Below are 19,832 nucleotides of genomic sequence, written 5' to 3'. Positions count from 1 at the left end.
AAGTGAAGACTAAAGACTCTTATTTGCCAGCCTGTACATTCACATTCAGTTCCAAAAAGCCCTTTTCCATGCCTGTGCTGATTTTGACTCAGATCAGGATCGTCCTGCTGATTATGATCCATATATGGCACTAGATTGGAAGGACTTTCTGCAATCTGCATGTTGCTGACATTTGATTCATGCCTGCTAAGGCATTTCCCCAAGAGGAAGTCTTTTGGTTAATTTCTATTGCTATGTCTTGAGGGCATTTTCCTTTCTGTGATCTCATCAGACCTTACAACAGAACAGAGCCAAATATGTTTGGCATTTGGCTAGGAGACCTCATGAAAACCGGTAAGCAAGAACGGCGTGACGTTCTGCCAGTGAATCAGCAGGGGTGCTCTGTGCTGGGCCCATCAGTAAATGAGTCCACATGCATGTGCATGAACATTTAAATGTATGCAAATGTGGAGAGAAGCCAAATTATCTATTTGCATCTGTAGAATCCTGTGCTTACTGCCTTGCAGAACTACTGGAGATCCTGCTGGATGCCTAGCAATGAGCTGGCAGGTACAGTAAATGTACAGAAAGTTGGGTGATGTTTCAAAAAGGTCTGGTTTCCCAGGTTATATGGTCTTCAGCCTCAACCATTATGTTGTTCTCCTAAGTCCCAGAATTTTTATTTGCAATATCATCAAAAAACTCCTGCCAGTTTGCACACAAGAAGACTGGGACTCTCTGGCATGTGTTGCCCGAGTCCATTGTTTGTTTGTCTGGCCTTTGTATCCAGGCTTGGAGTAGGGCATTGGCAGAAGACATAAGAAGCCCTCAGTCTTGTCTCCACAAAACCTCAGTGTTATAAACAGACTAAGGAGTTAACAGATCATGGAGCTTTCCTGTAACGGATTTAGAAAAGCAGAAACCAAGGTTATTTACTGTTCCCACACTCTGCACTCAGCAAGGTTTTAAATTGCTAGGTTAACTAGCCATTCCTGAAAGAAATTTTCTGTACACCAATGTATTCTTTGTGGTTGAAACAAAAATTACTTACAGACAGTGCAATGTTTCTTGCAAAGAAAAGCTTTGGCCAATGGAATATTTTAAAATTCAGCTGTGATATGTGTTTGATTCTTTCTGGCTGGGGGTTAATTTGATCTATACATTTTTAAGCAGACAAAAGAAATGTCTCACTTGCTAAGAGACATTGTCATGAAGATATGATGTAAAGTAGAACATACTCAAAAATTGCCCTCAATTCTATTGTAGTTACTGCTAATAGCACCAAGACGTAGTATAAGCACACCACAAGCCAACTTCTGATGTCAATTACATCAGTGTAAATGAGATTAGAAATTGGCCCAAGCCTATAGGTTTAAACACGACTGTCTTGATCTTTTTTTCAGTACAGATAATGTTTTTAAGGAAAACAATGCACTTGTTAACTTTAGCAGTTTTATCACAGCATAGTTTGGCAACAGTTCTAATATATTCCTAGCACTTGGCTTTATTTTACTGTTCATTATATTGCTTGAGCATCAGCGCAACTCAGCCTGTCAGATGAGATATTTCATGAACAAAATATAGGTTTGAAGGCTGGGGACCAATAATGGGACAAATGCAAATAACCGTCATTAGGCATGGATTTTGTATTTTGTGAATGACATATTTTCCTCTCTGGTAGGTCTGTACCAAGTCTACTTCTTTCCCATCTGGTATTCAACACTTGGGCTGTGTATTATTAGATATAGAAATCCATAACACATTTCAAACAGATCAATGGTATGAGAAAACTTGCCATCATGCAGGATTAAAACAATCCAACAAGGTAAGAATGAATTTATTTTCCCTGGCAGCTGTAATCTTTTTGGATACTCAAAGAACAATGTTTCTTTGACCTCTTGATTAATTGACATACTTAAAGAAAAGAAACAATATTTGTCCTACGTATGAAATATCTTAATACAAACCTGAATCTGTCCCAAGGAAAAAAAGTTGGGACTGATACTATTTAGACCAGCAAAGGTGTCAGGTAACTTTTAAGCATCACTTATACTTTCCTTCTGAGATTTGGCAAGAGGCTTCTGTGCTGGCCTTTAATACAGCCATTGTTGCTGCTATGAATGTTACCAAGATTCAGGACAAAGATGTGGACCTAAATGTCCTTTCCAGACAAGATGAGAGTTTGCAAAGTTCAATTTTGAAACAAAAAAAGCAATTAAGATGTCCTCACAGAAGATCAAGGATCTTAAAAAATGGTCTGCAAGTGTTCCAGTCCAACCCAAGTGAACTGAGAGCAAGGAACTAACCAAGGAACACAAGTATGCAGGAAAACATGTGGAAGATCTAATCACTAATGAGAAACATTTACTCCCTCAGTCTCTGGATTGTGTGCTGATCTTCCATTCACTTTTTCTTTTTTCTTTTTTTTAAAGTATTTTCTGTGCTATAATTCGCAACAGCTGGAACCATTTTATGTGTCTGTGTGTGCGTGCATGTGTGTATGTGCCGGACAAAAGAACATTACCAACTTGAAAAGGAAAAGGATGGGCACTGTTTTTGGAACTTGGCTCTGAAGGGGATGTATAATGATATGAGAAAGATTAAGTAAGTGGAGGAAGCTGGGGGATCTTCTAGCCGCAAGGCTGCTACAACGTGGGTGGGCTCAGCAAGGGTCTCAGCACATCCTGTCCTACCAGTGATACCCTGACCCTGGTTCAGAGATTTCACAGCGCTGTGGAGCAAGAGGGTGGATACGTTCAGGGCAAAGCTTTCTTCAGCCAAAATCATTCTGGGCTGAGGCCTGGCCAGTGACTGATAGCTATGCACAGTAATTTCAGTTTCTTTTACATAAACATAATGAGGCGTTGTTTATCGTGGTCCTGAAAGCTTTGGGGTTGAGATATTGGGGAAAACAAACAGAGACACTTTGAGAGCTCTCTGAGAAGTAAATGGTTCCCCTTGGCATGCTCCGACAGGCCATTTCATTTTAGCTTTGCTGAATCAGCTTAATGGGGAAAACTCGAAACTCACTGCCAAACTCTTATGGTAATTTCTCTTTACCACAGTGGTCATAAACAGATGTTGTTATCCTCTGTACTGGGAACCAAATATTCCTTGGGGCAGGTTTGTGTAGGATGTGCAGATTGATCCAACATTAGGAAAAGGCTGAGGGTTAGGCGTGTACACAGTGGAAGTGAGCATTTGGGTTTGTCACATAGAACACACAAATTCTGTGAAAAACTTACACGTGTGACATTGGTCAGTGTGACACCAAAACATGTCACTACTTATGTTACATCAAGTTCAACTCTGTGTGTCTGTGTGTTGTGTGCACGCACGTTTCTCATAATTTTATCTCATAAAATGCTGTAAGTGAAAGCAATATATATAAATTAACCATCTTCCTTCCACAAGGTTGCTGCAGCAGAATGAGCCAACCAGGCCATTAGTCTAAGTTATAAGCTGACTTCCATGGGAGGAGTTACATCAAGAAGTTGAAAGCTTGCACTGAGTTAGCAGAGTTAGCCCTCCAAAGGGGTGTAACCAGAGTCCCATTCCCATCCTCAAAGAAAGGCAGAGGTTGCATTCAAGGCCTTACATTGGCCTTTTGCTGGTGGACATAGTACCAACACAAGCAAATGTTCCTTGGGACACATTCAGCTTTTATTATGGTAATTCATATGGGAGACAAACATGATTTTTTCAAGCATGATATTTTGAATTGCATACAGATACGGCCTATTCAGTATTCGGAAGAGTGCGCAATTATGCCATTTTACAAATGATAATTCTTTTAATACAATCAAACACGGTGCTTGCATTTTATGACACGCATCACATTGCTCAATGTTTCACTATAAACTTCAAGAGGTAAAACAGCCACCAGAAAACACACATGAAAAATTGGTTTTAGTGGGACATTCTTCTCATGATCATACATTAGAGCTGTTGGGATAAATTCCCCAAGAAACAAATATGCCCAAGCTTTTGACTGTAGAAGAACCTCGGGACAAAGTTTCAGATCTCTTCCTGCCTGATGAGGTTTGGAAAAAAAATCATCATCAGAAGTGTCTGGGCCACCTATGTCCTTCCTGCCCCTCAGCTGCAACTCTCATAGTCTCGAAATTGGAGTATAGCTTACTCTAGTTATGCATTTCCTGCTCTTACTTCAGCAGGCTGCTCCTTGAACAAAATCCCAGCACCACTGCATCCCTGACCTGCCCTGTCCTTGTCTAGAGATCAGGCAGCAAACTCTTAGCCTTTGAAAGAAGTGCGGGTCAGAGACATGCCTGAGGCACAGTCCCTAGTGAGTAAACCTGAGTCTTAAAGTATTATCTGCAACAAATACAGTTTGAATGCCAGGACACCCACAATATGGGGCATCTTTCCATTTGGTTCTTTGCACTCCAGGGCTTAGAGCAAGACGCAGCACAGAGACAGCCCAGTAGCAAAGGCCAGATTTCACTTTCCAACTGCTGAGGTGGCTGAATGATGCTGAACCCTGGCTGATTTTGCTGCACCCTGTAAGGTTACCGGTTTGTTTCGCCTAGCTGTCAACATAAGAAGACCTCTGTTCAGGAGGCTAAACATGCCCTGGCTGTGGGCCACCTCGGCTAGGCTGTGCAGAAAGGTTACGTCAAGGCATGAAACAGATCCTCCAAAATCTCTGCCATGTCCTCTTGTCCTGCGATGTCCTTCCCAACCAGAAACTCCCCGCATCTCTAGTCAGACCTCCTTTGCCGTTCATTTTGCCAGCTTTGTATCAATTGCCCCCATGTCCAGAAGAGCTGTTTCCTGTAGAGAAATGATAATGTGTATCATGGTTTTTGATTAATAGAGCCGTACATTCTTTATGCCTGAATGCATGCCATAATTTATGAGTAACAACAAGGATGTGTTCTCCAAAGAAAGTAATACTTGACTAAATTGTTCTCTTGACGTAAACCTGTAATTTAAAAATTATATATATTTAGAGTGCAAGTCAAAACAGGAAGTGCATTCCCAAAGTGGATAAAGATATTTCTGAACCTAAATATCTAGTGATACAAAATTGCCTTGAAATGTCTCTCCCTTCCCCGCCTAACAAAACCACCCTTTACCAAATAAGCCTGCTATTTATGGGAGTGCTTTGCTGTACAGGCAAGTTAACTATCACTGTCTCTTTCAATGGTGAGACCGAGGACTTTCATAGTCACAGGCTGTCCAAAGAGTATGCTGCCACTGGAAAGTAAAAGTATATCCACCAAAAGCAAAGCAAATCTGACATTGAGAAACCATTTATAAAAGTTCAGATAAGAAAGAATGTATCAGGGAAAATCAATACAATTCAGCAGCAGAGGGCTAAATACCCAGTGGGACATTCATCTAGCTCAATGCAGACTTTTTCATCTTAGCTAACACTAATTGCTATTGGCTCCATTCATCTACCATGGGGAGCTAGTCAGCATAGGCAAGGGGGACTGGGCTGGGGCACATCTCATCCTCAAGTAGATATCTAAAATAAAAAAGCCAGAAATGTGCTCAGAAGGTGCCTGGTTCTCCATTAGCTATGAGCTGTCTGACATGGCTGGTTTGACTGCAGCCAGCTGTGTGGCAAGCATCAGAGGTTAGGTGCTGTGATGCTACCGCAGGAGTGAATCTGAACAGCAGGTGAGAAACATTAAGAAAATAAAACACATCATAAACTGGGGGGGGGGGGGGGGGGGGGGGGGGCGGCGGGGGGGGGGAATATTAAACAATGGCAGCTATCAGTTGATAGGAAGCAGTTGATATGTTGTTTGACTTCTTACTTCCACTCAGGGAGCAAAGTCTATGTGCAATCCACCCCTTTGACCGGCAGGAATTGTGCCTGTGTGGAGAGTGATACGGAGTTGCAAGAATCACTCCTCTCCTTCATTATAGAGTTGCCTGTCTGCACCATATGCCACCAAAGCAAAGTAGTCTGTCTCTAAAAGCATTTGGGAATTCACAAGGTAGCAAAATCGATATGTACGCATATAGGTCTACACACACACATATCTGTATATATTACGTTTTATTTATAACTCGAGGTTTTGCATAGGAACTGGTTGTGCAGGTGTTAAGGCAAGACCTCATGAAACATGTTCCAACAGAGAAGAGTAAGTCTGGCATGATAGCAACTAGATACAGGAACACCAGTTTTACTAAAGCCCTAAATCCCAATGTAATTCCTAATTCACAATATTCAGATATGTAATAGCTGAAGTAGTGACTCTGAAGAGACAGAGCTGTTGCCTCAGTGCTATCTTCATTATTTTATGAGGCACAAATTAGCACAGAACTATAACCTGTAATTAATTTCATGGCAAATTCATATTATTATTGAACTATTCCGTGCAGTTGCAAACCAGTAGATTTTTCTTCTGCTGTATTTCTACTAAAACAATTTACTCAAAGCCTTGTTACATGACTACAGGTTGTTCTTTGGGTAGGTAGCCTGAAGGGAACACCTCCTTTAAGACCTGAGCTCAACCTGGGTTCCCTTTATTTCCCAGCAGATCTGGACACATTTCTCCTAAGAGAGACAAAGTACAGAAGATGACCTGATCCATGACCTGCCTTGGTAACTATTTCCCATAACTTCAGAGTCATTGTGCTTTGCTCTAGGCTAAAGGGATAGCATGACAAGAAAAAACAAATAATTCCTATAGCAATACTGCCACTACTGGTAGGTAAAGGTGAAATATCCCACCAAAAGGTGAGCAGTGCAATGCCTGCACTGAGTTACAATTCTGCAGCAGTATGCTTTTTAAGTCATTTAATTTTATGTGAAGCTCTGCATCTACCAAGGAGCCTCCTGTGAAGCCATAGTTTTTAGAGATCTTTTGTATATAATTATCTGGCTGTCAGGGTACACGCTTGCCCATTTGCTCTCCAAAGCAGTGTTGCAAGAAGTACTAAACATCCTCATCTGTTCACAGCTGCAAAGAAGATCTCAAGGATGCCTGATGCCAACATCTGCTCTGCAGGTTGGTTGTGCTCTCGTGAAACGGGTTTAGCCTGGTGAGCTGTCCCACTGTGGCCATGGATACACAGGCGTAAAGGTGCCTTAGACCAAGCTAATGCAGTCTCCTCCTTTCTAGAGACAGCTTTGTTAGTTTAATAAATGTTTAACCAAGGCCTTGCATTGCTATACTAGCATAAGGAAAATGCCAGCAGCTTTCTCAGTAGCCACCTTCTCCATGAAACACATGCCTCAGTGTTCAGTATCTCTTTTTGATGTATGTTGTTGTCAGAAGAATACATTGTATTTGAAGTTTTCTGCCTTCCTAACTGATGTGACTCATCCAATTGTACATAATAATTTTCTTTTTTTTTCATGTAAGTATTTTGCTAACTGAAGTTACAGCATGTCTTCAGCATGTATTAGAAAGTAACCAGAGGAACGCCAGAAAATAACAGAAAAAGACTTCGGGCACTTTATTCAGTTGGTTTTCACTTAAAAAAAAGAGCTTACACCCTTGTCTGATGGTTTTACAGTCCATTGCACAATAACCTCTTATTATGTGATTTTTTTTTTACCACACTCACCTAAGGCAATACGAGCTCTTATAATTGAAGTCAAATATTGAAACACAATTTTCTACCAACTACACCATTATGAGTGATACTAATCTACAGCATTCTGCTTCTAGTTCATTTGCAGGGGACAATAATAAAATATTCCTACTAACTCGATTGTTTTATGTCATGAAACAGAAATGCCAAAATCAAGGTCAGGAGTATGTGAGCATTTTAATTTCCCTGGTGCTAGCCCACAGTAAAACTCCTCAGGATATAGTCTCCTGGTCTCCTGCAAGTCATTATGTATTTAATTTTCTCCCTGTAAAGTGCTTTTCTTGAATGCAAAGTCTGTGTATTCTAGAGGTAAATGCATTAAGATAAAAGGTTCAAAGAGTTTTTTTCTAAAGACATCTTATAATGTCTCGTAAGCTTCCTTATGAAATTCCAGTGCAAACCCCAACCATACTGTCTTCAAAAGAATTCCCAGTGCATATTCTTTATTTGCACAAAGGAAGGAAGGAAAATTAAAGGGGAGAGAAAGGGGGAAACTGCGGTCAATGTTACGGCCCTGCAGATTGCTGGAGTCAGATACTCTGGACACTCGGAGTGAAAAAAGATCTATTAAACAGGGCACTGCATGGGAATTTGCTTGTATCTACTTGTCTTGGCTTCCATGGCCTTCAGAGCATCTCGTCTCTCAGATGCCACTGTACTGCCAACTCCTCCCCAGTGCAGCAAAGCCTTAGTACATTTTCTGGCAGTTTGCTCCTTCCCTCACGGAGTGTCTCTCCTCACTACGGGAGGAGCCCCCATTAGAAACAGCCCAAAGCTAACCTCTCTCAAATCACTCCTTTACCAGCACAACTTCCCCCAAAATTACACTGCTATACTGAGATTACTGGCTGACATGCTGCCCAAACCTGTCTCACTGGTTTCTCTTGCTGCCTCTCAATCTTGTTCTATCTACCCTGTGTTTTATAGCATGGGCTCTTTGGGGTAAGAACTGCCTTCACAGTGCTTGCACAGCTCCTAAAGCCCTGGGATGGGGTGCTTTAAAGTGCTAGTGCCCTAGATGTCCTAATAAATAATAACCCAACCAGTCACATGAGGAAGTCTCACCTCTCTACATTAGAGGAAGTGGTAGTAAATATAAAGATGAGGTAGATAAAGCATATGGTAGCAACTAGCTTAACATGAAGTTTGGCTTTATTTTGTCTCTCTTCCAAGACTCCACCACAGGATTTTTGCAAGACTGCAGGCACCTCTGCCTGCAAAAGAGCACACTGACTGTCCCACTCAGGTGGTCTTTATGGCTCTGCAGAGCCTAGTAAAGGGGTTAAAAAAATCCTTCCTATACTTGTGGTCTCTCTTAGGCAGTTCTTGTGCTCCCAGGGGCTGACTCCAATTTCACGAAGGCTGTTCTTCCCTCTCCAGCACTGCTGGGTACCAGAGTTTCTGCTGAGGGCTGGCATCCCTGCCCGTGACGCAGGCATTCCTCCTCCAAGCCCAGCCCAAACATGCATCAGGGGTTCAGATGGGTTCCAGTCTTTATGGTCCTGTTTTTCATGGTGCGACTGGGCACTTGAAAATGTGGCAGTCACTTATCTGCATTCATCTTTTGGCTCAAGAAAATAGGTCTTGCAAATTTGCAGTCTGCCTCTGTGAATGACGAAGTCTGCAGCTGACATGAAGAGCTCAGAAATCATAGCCAAGATTTATGGCAAGTCACAGAAAAAAAAATCCAGAAAAAACATGTTAAGCTTGCCAGCATTTGTGCTGTTTGCATGGCCATGGCATACCTGACTGTCCTCAAAACCTGCTGCTCCATAACACAGTCATGGCAAACCGCTAACATTACATCGTCAGCCTCTGTCCAGCACCAGCCCGGCCCAAACAGCTGCTATTCAGGCTCAAAATAGTTTGTTTGTGGTTTGGTGAGATAAAAGGGAGGTGAGGCATCTTAGGGGTAGAAAGGGCGGCAGCCAAGTGCTCTGTAAATAACTTGGTAACACAACAGTGTTACCCCTCTGCCTTCCTAGTGCTCCCAGCATAGGAAGAAAAAGGGGCTTACATTGCCTAAACTCAGTGTAACTGGGAGATTTTTGCCTGTTGCAGGGTTATTTAAATGCATTCTTCCATTGTGTAAACACAGATACAATAGCTGGAAGGGAAAATTAAATGAAAGAGTGCCTTATCATAGAATCATAGAATCATAAAATAGTTTGGATTGGAAGGGACCTTTAAAGGTCATCTGGTCCAACCCCCCTGCAATGAGCAGAGATATCTGACCTAAAGATGACCTTAAGAAGATCTGACCTAAGACAGGGCCTTACCGAGGGACTGAAATAAACTGGACATTAGCATTAGTGGACATTAGCAAAGATGAATAGAGGGGAGCTGTTCTTTGAGGGAACATAAATGGGGACAAGCAGTGTAAAAACATAGGAAGCATATTCAGAAGTCCATAATGGGTCCTCTGAAGTCACATGATGCAACCACAGTGCGTTATATCCAGGTGGCTCCAGCGGGAACAAGTCAGGCAGGGAAGCAACACTCATTCCAGCAGTACAGGTAACTGCTTCCCACCATGGTGGGTCATGGTGGACCCTGCAGTTTTAAACAGGCATCCTGCTAAGATAACTTGTCACTGCTTTTTGTGTTACAAGAAGGAGCTGTCTTTGTGCTTGCTTTTCCTGCATCTGACAGATGGTTGCTTAATTATCTTAGCCACTAACTCATTTGCCAATACAATCACATAGGGTTTGTGCTGGTTGTGTTTTATAAACAGGCTCAGACTGGGCTTCCAGCAGCCCATGGAGGCAATCCAAATGCAACTCCATCAAACAGGCACAACTGCATTTACTGCCACTGAAAAACCTAAAAGTTGAACATTTATGTGCTCCAGACTGTGAGAAAATGACTCCAAAGCGACCTTTGTTTTACCTGCAGGTATACTGCCCTGTGCTCTGATCTTGTCAGATCTTGTTAACTCATCAGCGCTACGGTAATCTTGGATGATAAAAGCCAGGGAAGACCTCACTGCTGAGGGAGGTTGTGCCTGTAGAATCATGAAAATGGGAACAATGAGGCACCAGCATCCTTTTTTCCCTCATTCTACAAAGAACTTTACAGGAGTCATTAACAGCATATTACAGATGGCTTGTGAAGTGTCCCAGGTCTAAAATCCTGCAGGAAAGAAAAAGCATTGGCTTACAGCTGGACTGAGCTAATCCACTTTATAAAAGCTGCTGTGTGCCAGTTTGTCTTTTTTTTTCTCCCTTTTTATTGTGCTAACTTTAAAAGAAAATAGTGTGCACTGCACTGTACAGTCTGCAATTGTTTTCTGAAACAGATTTTAGGATGCCTTGCCTAGGCCTTCACCTAGGTATTTCTCTGTCTCTGCAATAGGTTTCCAATGCTGTGCAGCCACCTCTGGAGCTGTGACACCTCCGGACTTCCTACAATGAAACCCAGAGAACAGAAATCAGGAAGGTGGTCTACCGGTGTGCATTTTTTTTCCAAAGTTAGAGAACATACCTGGCAGTGGTAATGAAAGAGGGCAGGAACACAAACACTCTCAAAATGTCAGGACATCTCTGTCACCTTCCAGCAATGCCATGCCCACTCCCACAGAGCACGGTGGAAGTTGAGACAGGAGTGCCTGTCCTGCTCAAATCCATCTTAAAATGCATTGACTGTCAGCTCAGGTGCCAGGGTCTGTAAGGAAATGGAAACAATTCTTGTTACCAAGCACCACCTCACAGGTGTGCCAGCACAGTGATGCCAAAAAAAATTGCTCTGTAACTCCAACTTTTTCAAGCTTTGTAAATAGAGCTAAACACCCTTGGTTTTAATTTTACCCCATTTTGAGTCCTAGTGACAATGGAGCAGAGGGACAGTGTAACCCTCTGCAGCAACCATGGCTCTGCAAACGTGTCCCTGTACCCAAGGAGAAGGTTGCAGATTTGCCAGAGGAAGAAAGTCTCACCTCTGGGACCTTACTCTGAGCTCTGCCAGGGTGAGCTGACTGCACAGGTGCTAAGGAACATATTTAAAATAAGCTAGTGTGTGGCCAGCAGACAGTCACCTCCACAGAAAAATTATTTTCTACCTTTGTAGAAATACAGATATACCCCTAGAATTCATGGGTGGCTATCCTCTCCCAAACTTCTTGAAAGGTGAAATAAAATAAAAAAAAAATCAATATAGATATATAAAGTAATAGACTCTGTGTGTGATGGCAAGTCACGTCTGCTTATAGAAAGAAGACCTGTTGGGATCCAACAGGCCTCGTGACACAATGAGGAAAAAATCCAAGTCACCTCACTTAGTTCAGTTAATCTCCACTAATTGATGGAATAAAATCCAAAGCCATGAGCACTGAGGTACTCCAGATTCCAGATGTTTTAAATATTCAGGGTGGTTAAAAAACTACCATGATCCTTTAATACTGAATCCAAACAGTTATTTTCTACTCAGGCTTGAATGTTTGGAATTCACTAGGCTAGGGTTAATTACAGAATAATAGATGAGGAAATGTTTGTGAGACTGGAAAAGACACAGAAGTGGATGTAAGCCTGAAACTTCATGTCCTGGGTCTGTTTCTGGAAAACCTTGCTCAGAAATCCCCAATCCTCTGAACATTCAGGGGAAACCACTCTCAAGGTAAGGATCGGACAGCCCATCTCTGCTTCCAGCCTGTGGTCCAAGAACACAAAAGGATGAGCTCTGAAGGGAGGGAAACCTGAGCAAGAAGTGAAAAATAAAAAAGTCTGAGGAAAAGAGTCTGTAAATGGAGCACAGAGATCACTCTCAAAAGGAAAGACAAAAACGTAGTGTTGATTTGTCCCTCAGGACAGGGCAGTGGGGGTGAGTCAGTGGGTGGTGGCCAGAGAAAGAGAGCATGGATCAGGTCGGTGGGATGATGTTTTGCAGATAGAGTCTCTGAAGACGAAGGTGAAAGCAGTTTATTCATGTTTGTTGTGGATCCAGGCATAAATGGGAGAAACAGCACATATGACATTATCCTTGGAATCTGGGCAGAAGTGCTGCAGTTTAAAATGCTGGAAGTGTGAGTGTCTATAAGATACCCATGTAAAATTTTCCTCAAGAAGTATTTCTAGTTGGTAGATCTTGGAAAATGAAATAATTCATTTTGTTCATGGCATGTTGAGTTAGCTGTTATTAAAATTAGCAGTTGGTGCTGTGCAGCAAGTTAGTTCCCAATTTCTCTGGGTATAAACCCTGAGTGATGGATCAGCTAGTCAGATGCTGATGTCAGCCCCAAAACCCTGCAGGAACACAAGAGCAGGGCAGGATCTGTTCCACGAGGCTTTTCTGCAACACTCCCAAGGCTGATTGAAGTATATTGAGCTTGCCATCAAAAAGTATTTGGTGCTGCTGACTCTCCTACAGCATTCAGTGCTGTTTCTACCATGTTCCTGCTGGCCTGGTGAGGAGGCACCATGTCCCTGCTGGTCCCTCTCCTCCACTGCATGAGACATAGACCCCCCAAGTGAAGCATATCTTTACTTACACTCAGTTTGCACAAGTAGCTACTGCAGATTTGTTACTTAAGGTTGCAAACAACCCACATTTTTAATGACTGTGCAAGAAACTTCACTGAGAATAAAGCCTGAGCTCCAGAGGGTTGGTGTTTCTTTTAGGTATAAGCTGAAATAAAAGTTTCCATAGCTATTTTGGATTTCTAAACCAGCCTTTCTGTTTGTAAACATCCAGGCAGCGGAAAGGCTGTCCTCCCTCCCCTCTCCCACCAGGAACTGTCTTGCTGCTTTACCTCCCCCTCTCTGAGCTGCCTGCCAGCTCTGGAAGCTGTCCTGGGAATAAGACAACAAAGGCTGTGTGGACAGCAGCTAAAAACGCCTGGAAAAGCAGTTCCTTAATGGGCAGGTGAGCAGATACTGCCTCTTTTCCCTGTCTGTGACCACTGCACTCCTGTGCACAGGGAGCCCTTGTGTTCAGAAAGGAAAGACAAACTACAAGCCACCATGCTAACCGTTCCCAATGTTTTGGCCCCATTTTTCATGATTAAGTGCTTGGAAATAAAGCACGGGGATTTTCCATGGTACTGAGCACTAAAGCTTTGGGTTTTGTGGGTGCTCGGAGAGCCAGGTATCAACTAATCAACTGAGGCATCTCTAAATGTGGCTACAAATATACAAATTTTAGGTGTTGACATTTCACCTTTGACTTTAATAAAGTTATTCTAAATTGGGCCAGACACAAACACTACTGGCACTGACTTTGGGCACAAAGTTTCGAGACAAAATGATCCCTGTGAGGCTGTGCAGCGCTGCTGTCTCAGTGCCTTCACTGCACACCATCTCTTGGTGGCCTTTGCAGCCTGGTCTCTGCTGTGCACAGGTACTCCATGCCCACCGAAGAGAGCGGCACGGTTACCTGCTTATGTCAGGATAAGATATCTCCCTGAGACAGGCTGGAAGTCCTTTCTTTTTTTTCTTTTTTCTTTTTTTTTCCTTTTTTCCCCTTGCATTTTCTTCTGTGGTTTGCACATAAAATGACAGGAGTATGTCATTGATTGCACAGTAGCGGGATACATGAGCCAAGGGGAGTCCAACTCTGCTCCTTACTACCACTTGCCCTGGAGCACACTGGTGCCAAACTGGGGAGCCATGGCCAGGCCCCAGCAGCCTCCATGCTCTGTTGCTCATTGGTGGAAACTGGACAGAGAGGACAGAGGGATCCAGGGCTTTTGCAAGTGTCTCCCAGGACACAGAACAGCCATGCAAACCAAACCATCACTGGAAATCACAAGGAGGGCTCCATTTCAGTACATTCCCCTCTCTCTTGGGGGACACTGCTGGCTGTTGCTAGTGAAGGGTCTGGTGGGTCATGGCAACGTCTCAGCTCCAGACATCCTTTCACTAATATCTCTCATTTTTCCTGGTCAGAAACTTCTGAGTCAAATGAAACAAGAGAGGGTTTTCACCATGGGAGCGATACGCTTCGATTATGGCTTTTAAAAGTTTATTATTAATCACTTATTCCTTTCAACTCTTCCCAAGGTATAAAAAGTAGGACACAGCTCTAGAGACTAAAAAATTCAAGGACAAGACTGGAGCAAGAGACGTATGGAAAATCCAAATGATGGAAGCACCTAAAATTTTAATTTAGATGAGTGATTTTTTAGCAGCTTCTTTTGTGAACAACATAGCAAAACTAGGTCTTACAGGGACCTATGAATGTGAACAAGTTGTCAGTTTGGTGGATCAGGATGGGAATAGCAGTCAGTAAATAAAGGCAATGTAGAAAAAGATGAAAGGAAAAGAAAGGAAAAAGTAAGGAAAAATGGCAGCAGCCCCCCTCTGAAAGATGAGAACAAGAGAAAAAGGTTGAATCCCACACACAAACGCAAGGGCATGGGATTTTCATCTGGAAAACCGAATTTCAGAGACTCTCAAAGACTAAGCATCCAAATGAGGTGATTTCATTAGGAAGCAGCATGGCATCAGAATTTTTCATTAGGTACCTGGCATCAAAATGCAAGCACAAGGTAGACAGCTGAGGTTGGCAGGCAGTCCTGAGCATCCCCAGGTGAACTTACTCTGAAAAACTGGCTCTGCATATTTGGACACAACTACAGCGACAAGGACTGCTTCAGCAGGCTCATATGGGCTGAAAAGTCAATATGAGAACTCAGAGCGTGGAAGTGCTGACAGGATAAAGGCATCCTCACAACGTTTGAACCCAGTCCAAGACTAACATAAGGGAAAACCTCTGGAGAAGCTGTTCTTGTTGAATTGCAAGTTGCTTCCCCCCCCCCCCCCCCCCCCCCATTTAAATAAGCCAAAGTAGTTAAATTGAGATGATAAGAATCTGAACTGCTTATCTGAACCTTATCAGTGAATTCTACCTTTCAAAAATAGTTATTCAAATTCTTACTTCATCAGGCTTTAGGAGGTAATACATTTAAAGAAATAAAATGTGGAAAAAATCCATTTGAAGGTGCTGGCTTCATCTACATGGCAATGAAATGTTCTCAAGAAAGGCGTTTACTTTTAATTAATAATAAAGTAAATGCAAACCACCACAGGCCACATTTGAGAAAAAGCTGCAGTTCAAAGTGAGAAAAGACTTTTATTAAATGAAAGTGCCAGTGAGTACCATTAAATGAATGTCAACACAATCATTAGAGCAATCTATCAACCAGCATAAAGAAAGTATAAAATCACACAGGCAAGTTATGGGCATAATAGAAGTTTGATTGGATTTTTGCACATTGACTCCAGGAGAGAGAGGTCTCACTACAACAAAAGATGATTGTCTCAAAAGCAAACCCCAGCCCTAACCAGGAGGGGCTGGCTCCAACCTAGCATGCTTTTGAAGATCCCCACTGCAAGGATTTAGCACCATGCTCCTCCCAGTGGGGTTAATTCATGTTCTGACATGATATGCTGTATTGTCATGCTTATAGCCCGTGACTCCATTAATGCCTACTGCTATTAAATGCTGCTTCTTGTGAATAAGGCCTCAGATAAACCACATCCGTACATGACCCAGCACTGTGCCCGCTGCTCTGAAGACATACTGGGGCTCCCATGGTCACCCCGTTCTCGGCTGGGCCAAGGGCCATAGCCAGGGTGGATGATGACCTTGGGGTGAAAGGATGGGTAGCTTCTGTTTCACCCAGGGATGAACACAATCCCTGCAGCTGGCCAGTTGGGGTTGGTGGGGACAGGCTATGTGTCACCCATGCATCAATGAGCTGTGATCTGCTCCCACCTGCTGAGAACAGCACATAGAGTTGATTTTTAAAAAAAATTTTTACCTTTCATTTATGTTCTCTCTTTGGTCCACTTCTCCTTGAGCTTGGAGTTATGCCTCAGGTCTGGGGCTGCCCCTTCTTGAACAGTGGAAAACCTGTAGCATACCATGGGTGCTGTTAGCAGCCAATATATACTAAGTCATGATAACAACAAATTTCTGGGCCAATTTCCAACCCCGCTCTCCACAGAGCTGGCACTATAAAGAAAGTTTTACCAGAAAAAAACACAAAGAAAGAAAATAAGGGAGGGTGCCTGAGCACACCCCTCCTTCCAGGAGGTGCAGAGCCACACTCCATAGCGTGCAACCCAGCAGCGCTCAGCACGAGTGCGCAGGCCCTCGAGGGCACTTCCCCAAGGAAAGCTGGTGCTGCTTTTTGTGAAGAAGATGCTTTTTACTTTATTTACTTTTGCTCAGAAGGGGAAAGGAGTTCACAGTAATGCTGATCATGTTTACCTGCATCAAGAGAACGGGAATGATGCTTAGTCTATTTTCTTGCTTTGCTGTGCCCCCCTTTCATTTGCAAGTGTGTTGAAATGATGGGAGCCGCTGTCCTGGAGGAGCAGGGGTGGTGATGCTGCAGGAGGAAGTGCTAAATATAAGAGTGGCTAAACGGGAGTTTGGTGATCTCAGCTCTGTATGAGATAGGAAAAACAAGGACTATGTTCAGCTCCATCAGGCTTGACAACAAGGGCATAAAATGCCTCTGAGTGGGCTAAACTGCTCCAGCCCCAGAAAAAGACAGTTGAGTCGCTGAGATTATACTTAATTGGCGTTGTGGGAAGGCAGCTTCTCTGCAAGGCAGCCTATGCTGTCCCCTCGTACAAAGCCTTTTCATGAACTACCAGGGACATACTGCCAAACATCCTAGCAAATACCAGTGCTGTAATGTCATCTCAGGAAGCAGAGGAGCCAGAAGCCACCAGGACAGTCTCACTGCCCTCATGGTCCGTCCCCGCCGCCTCTGCCCTGCCCTTTCCATCCTGGGACAATTCACCCCTGTTCCCCATGCCCCAGCCCCTGTAGCAGACTGGCTGGGGACCTCATCCCACCCCTCGTAGCAATGTCAGTAGCAGCATGTGCAGTGTTTTCATCTACTAAAGGACTTGGGTCTTCTCCTGTGTCATCATGTCTTGTTTAATCTTGTTCAGGATTCAGCTCCAGCTGGGAGGAGGCAGGGTTAAAGCTACACAAAACCCTAAAGAGCAAGACAGTGCAGATACCTTGTCCAAGCCAGCTTTCCTCACAGCGATGACATGCACACCCACAGCTCTTCTCCATCATACCAAGAGGCCAAACATACCACCTTGTCTGTGAGTGCACCTGGCTGTGCCGGGCTGGTCTGCAAGTGTCTGACAGCAGGATTTTGTCCTAAATATATTACTGCCTCCCTAGCAGTGCTCAAGCTGATTAAATGTCACCCGGCTAGAAGCTGTGTTTAAAATAGGGGGCCTGGAATATGCTGCTGAGATGCTGGTAGAGAGACTTACCCATACCAATTCCCAGGTAATTAGGTGACATGTCTGTCTCTTTGTGCTTTCTCTGCTGCTAATGGAAAATTTCCCACAAGAAAATGGTCAACTTCATCATTGACAGTTTCTCCCTCTTGATGAATATCACCAGCAACCACCATAATAATGTACCATGTAGACACAGACGTATCATGAAGGTGCTCAGGGCTTCATGTCACACAGGAGAGATTCAGAGCAAAATAGGACCCTCACATTATGCTGCACTGTTGAGACTTTTCCCCTTGCATGTATCTGCCAAGTGCATGCATGTTGGTAGGTTTTCTGCAGGGCTTGTTATGTGCCCCAAACTCTGAGCAGGTCACTAATGTAGGCAAGGCTACAGCAGAGAACTAACAGCACCCTGAAAGAAGCCACAGAGAGAGCTCACCTGCAGGCGCAATCCAGGAGACTGTGCAGGGAGGGGGGGTGTCTAACTTCCCTCTGAATTCTTCACTTCCCGGATTAACTTTTGCGTGGGATATTAGGAGCAAAGGCTTGTCTGGTCATCATTCATGTGAGAGTTTGTGTGCATTTCAGAAGTATGTGTGCACAAATTCATGCATCATCCACGTTTGTATCCAAATGCCTGACTTAAATACACAAAGCAATTACAAATGGCCCAGAAAAAATGAGAAGGGGGGGGGGGCACGAGAATTTAGAGGACTTTTCTATCTTTCTTATTTTTTTTTTTAATTGGGCTTTTGCATGTTGAAGGTGTGGCCCAGTTGATTTGGCAGGTTTTTTTTTTTCTCCAGAGGAACCATTTTACTATTCTTAGTGCATGTTCTCAACTTTGAAACCTGAACCTAAGCCCCCTTTTCCTAACCATGACTTGAAAATAAGAGGACTTGGGCCCAGATGTTAAGCTGGTATATCCATAGGAATGCATCATTTTGTTTCCTAAATAGTGCTTTTTCAGGCACCCCATTCTGAGGCCAAGCATAGCAGAGCAAGTTCAACCAAGCTGCTTCCAGGGTCATTCAAGCCAAAATTCGTGGTTTCGCGAGCCCAGCCTAGTGGCTCCCAGCTGGTGAGACAGTGGTTCCCAAGGGAATAAACTCTGCTAATGCTACTCGCTGGAGCTGGGAGCACTGGGGAGATGCCTGAGAGGCCCTGGGCAGAGCCAGCCTGCTCCAGCCATGCCTCCCAGCCCCTGCAACCGGACAGGCTGAGACGTGGAGCTCTGCCAGTGTCCTCTGGTGACGCTCAGTTACCACGGGCTGGGAGAAAGATGACCTTTGGGGGCTGTAGCTGCCATCTATATGTTGTGAAAAGCCTCCATAAATGAAACAATATGCATATAATGCAAAGTACCCAATGAGGTGTGCTGCAGATAGTAGGAGAAAGGGTCCCCAGAGCAGAGCAGAAAAGCCCTTTGCTACTGTGTTGTTTTCGGCATTCCCACAACACTTAGCCTTTTGAGCTCAGCTTTACAAGCTTCAAGGCAAATCAACAAGTTCAAGCATGAACCTAATTCAAGCTCTGAATAAAACCCATACCTGACAACTTTAATTATTAGGCTGATGCGTCATATTTACATTAATTTGAGCACTACTTAGATTCAATTACAATAATTCCTCCATATGTTCATTCCAAGAGATTTCAATGACTTAGCAGATAGCATATATAATCAAAGCTTAGCTAAAGAAACAGGTTTGCTTTCTACAGACAAATTGTTCCTGTACCTGGGTGCTGACTACAGCATCCTGTGCATGTGTCTGCATGGATGTGCCTAAAATGGTATCAGCATTTTGAACACAGGTGAGCCAGAGGACAGGGACTGGAAAGCCCATGAGCCTTGGCCATGCTCCCAGGATCAAATTGCAGACCTTGTGATGGGGGTCCATGTTCACCTTGGCATGTCCTCTTGCAGTCTGGAAGTAGTGCTGAATTCTTCTTTTGCTATTCATTGATCATCCTCCAGCAATGCCCAGCACAGACTTTTTTCACCATCAGCTGGCCAGAAAGGTTATTCCAGACCATGATCCTTGAGGTCCCTTCCAACCTGATATC

Source organism: Strix uralensis, chromosome 1 (assembly GCF_047716275.1).
Source record: "Strix uralensis isolate ZFMK-TIS-50842 chromosome 1, bStrUra1, whole genome shotgun sequence".
Lineage (NCBI taxonomy): Eukaryota > Metazoa > Chordata > Aves > Strigiformes > Strigidae > Strix > Strix uralensis.
This window is presented reverse-complemented; position numbering follows the sequence as displayed.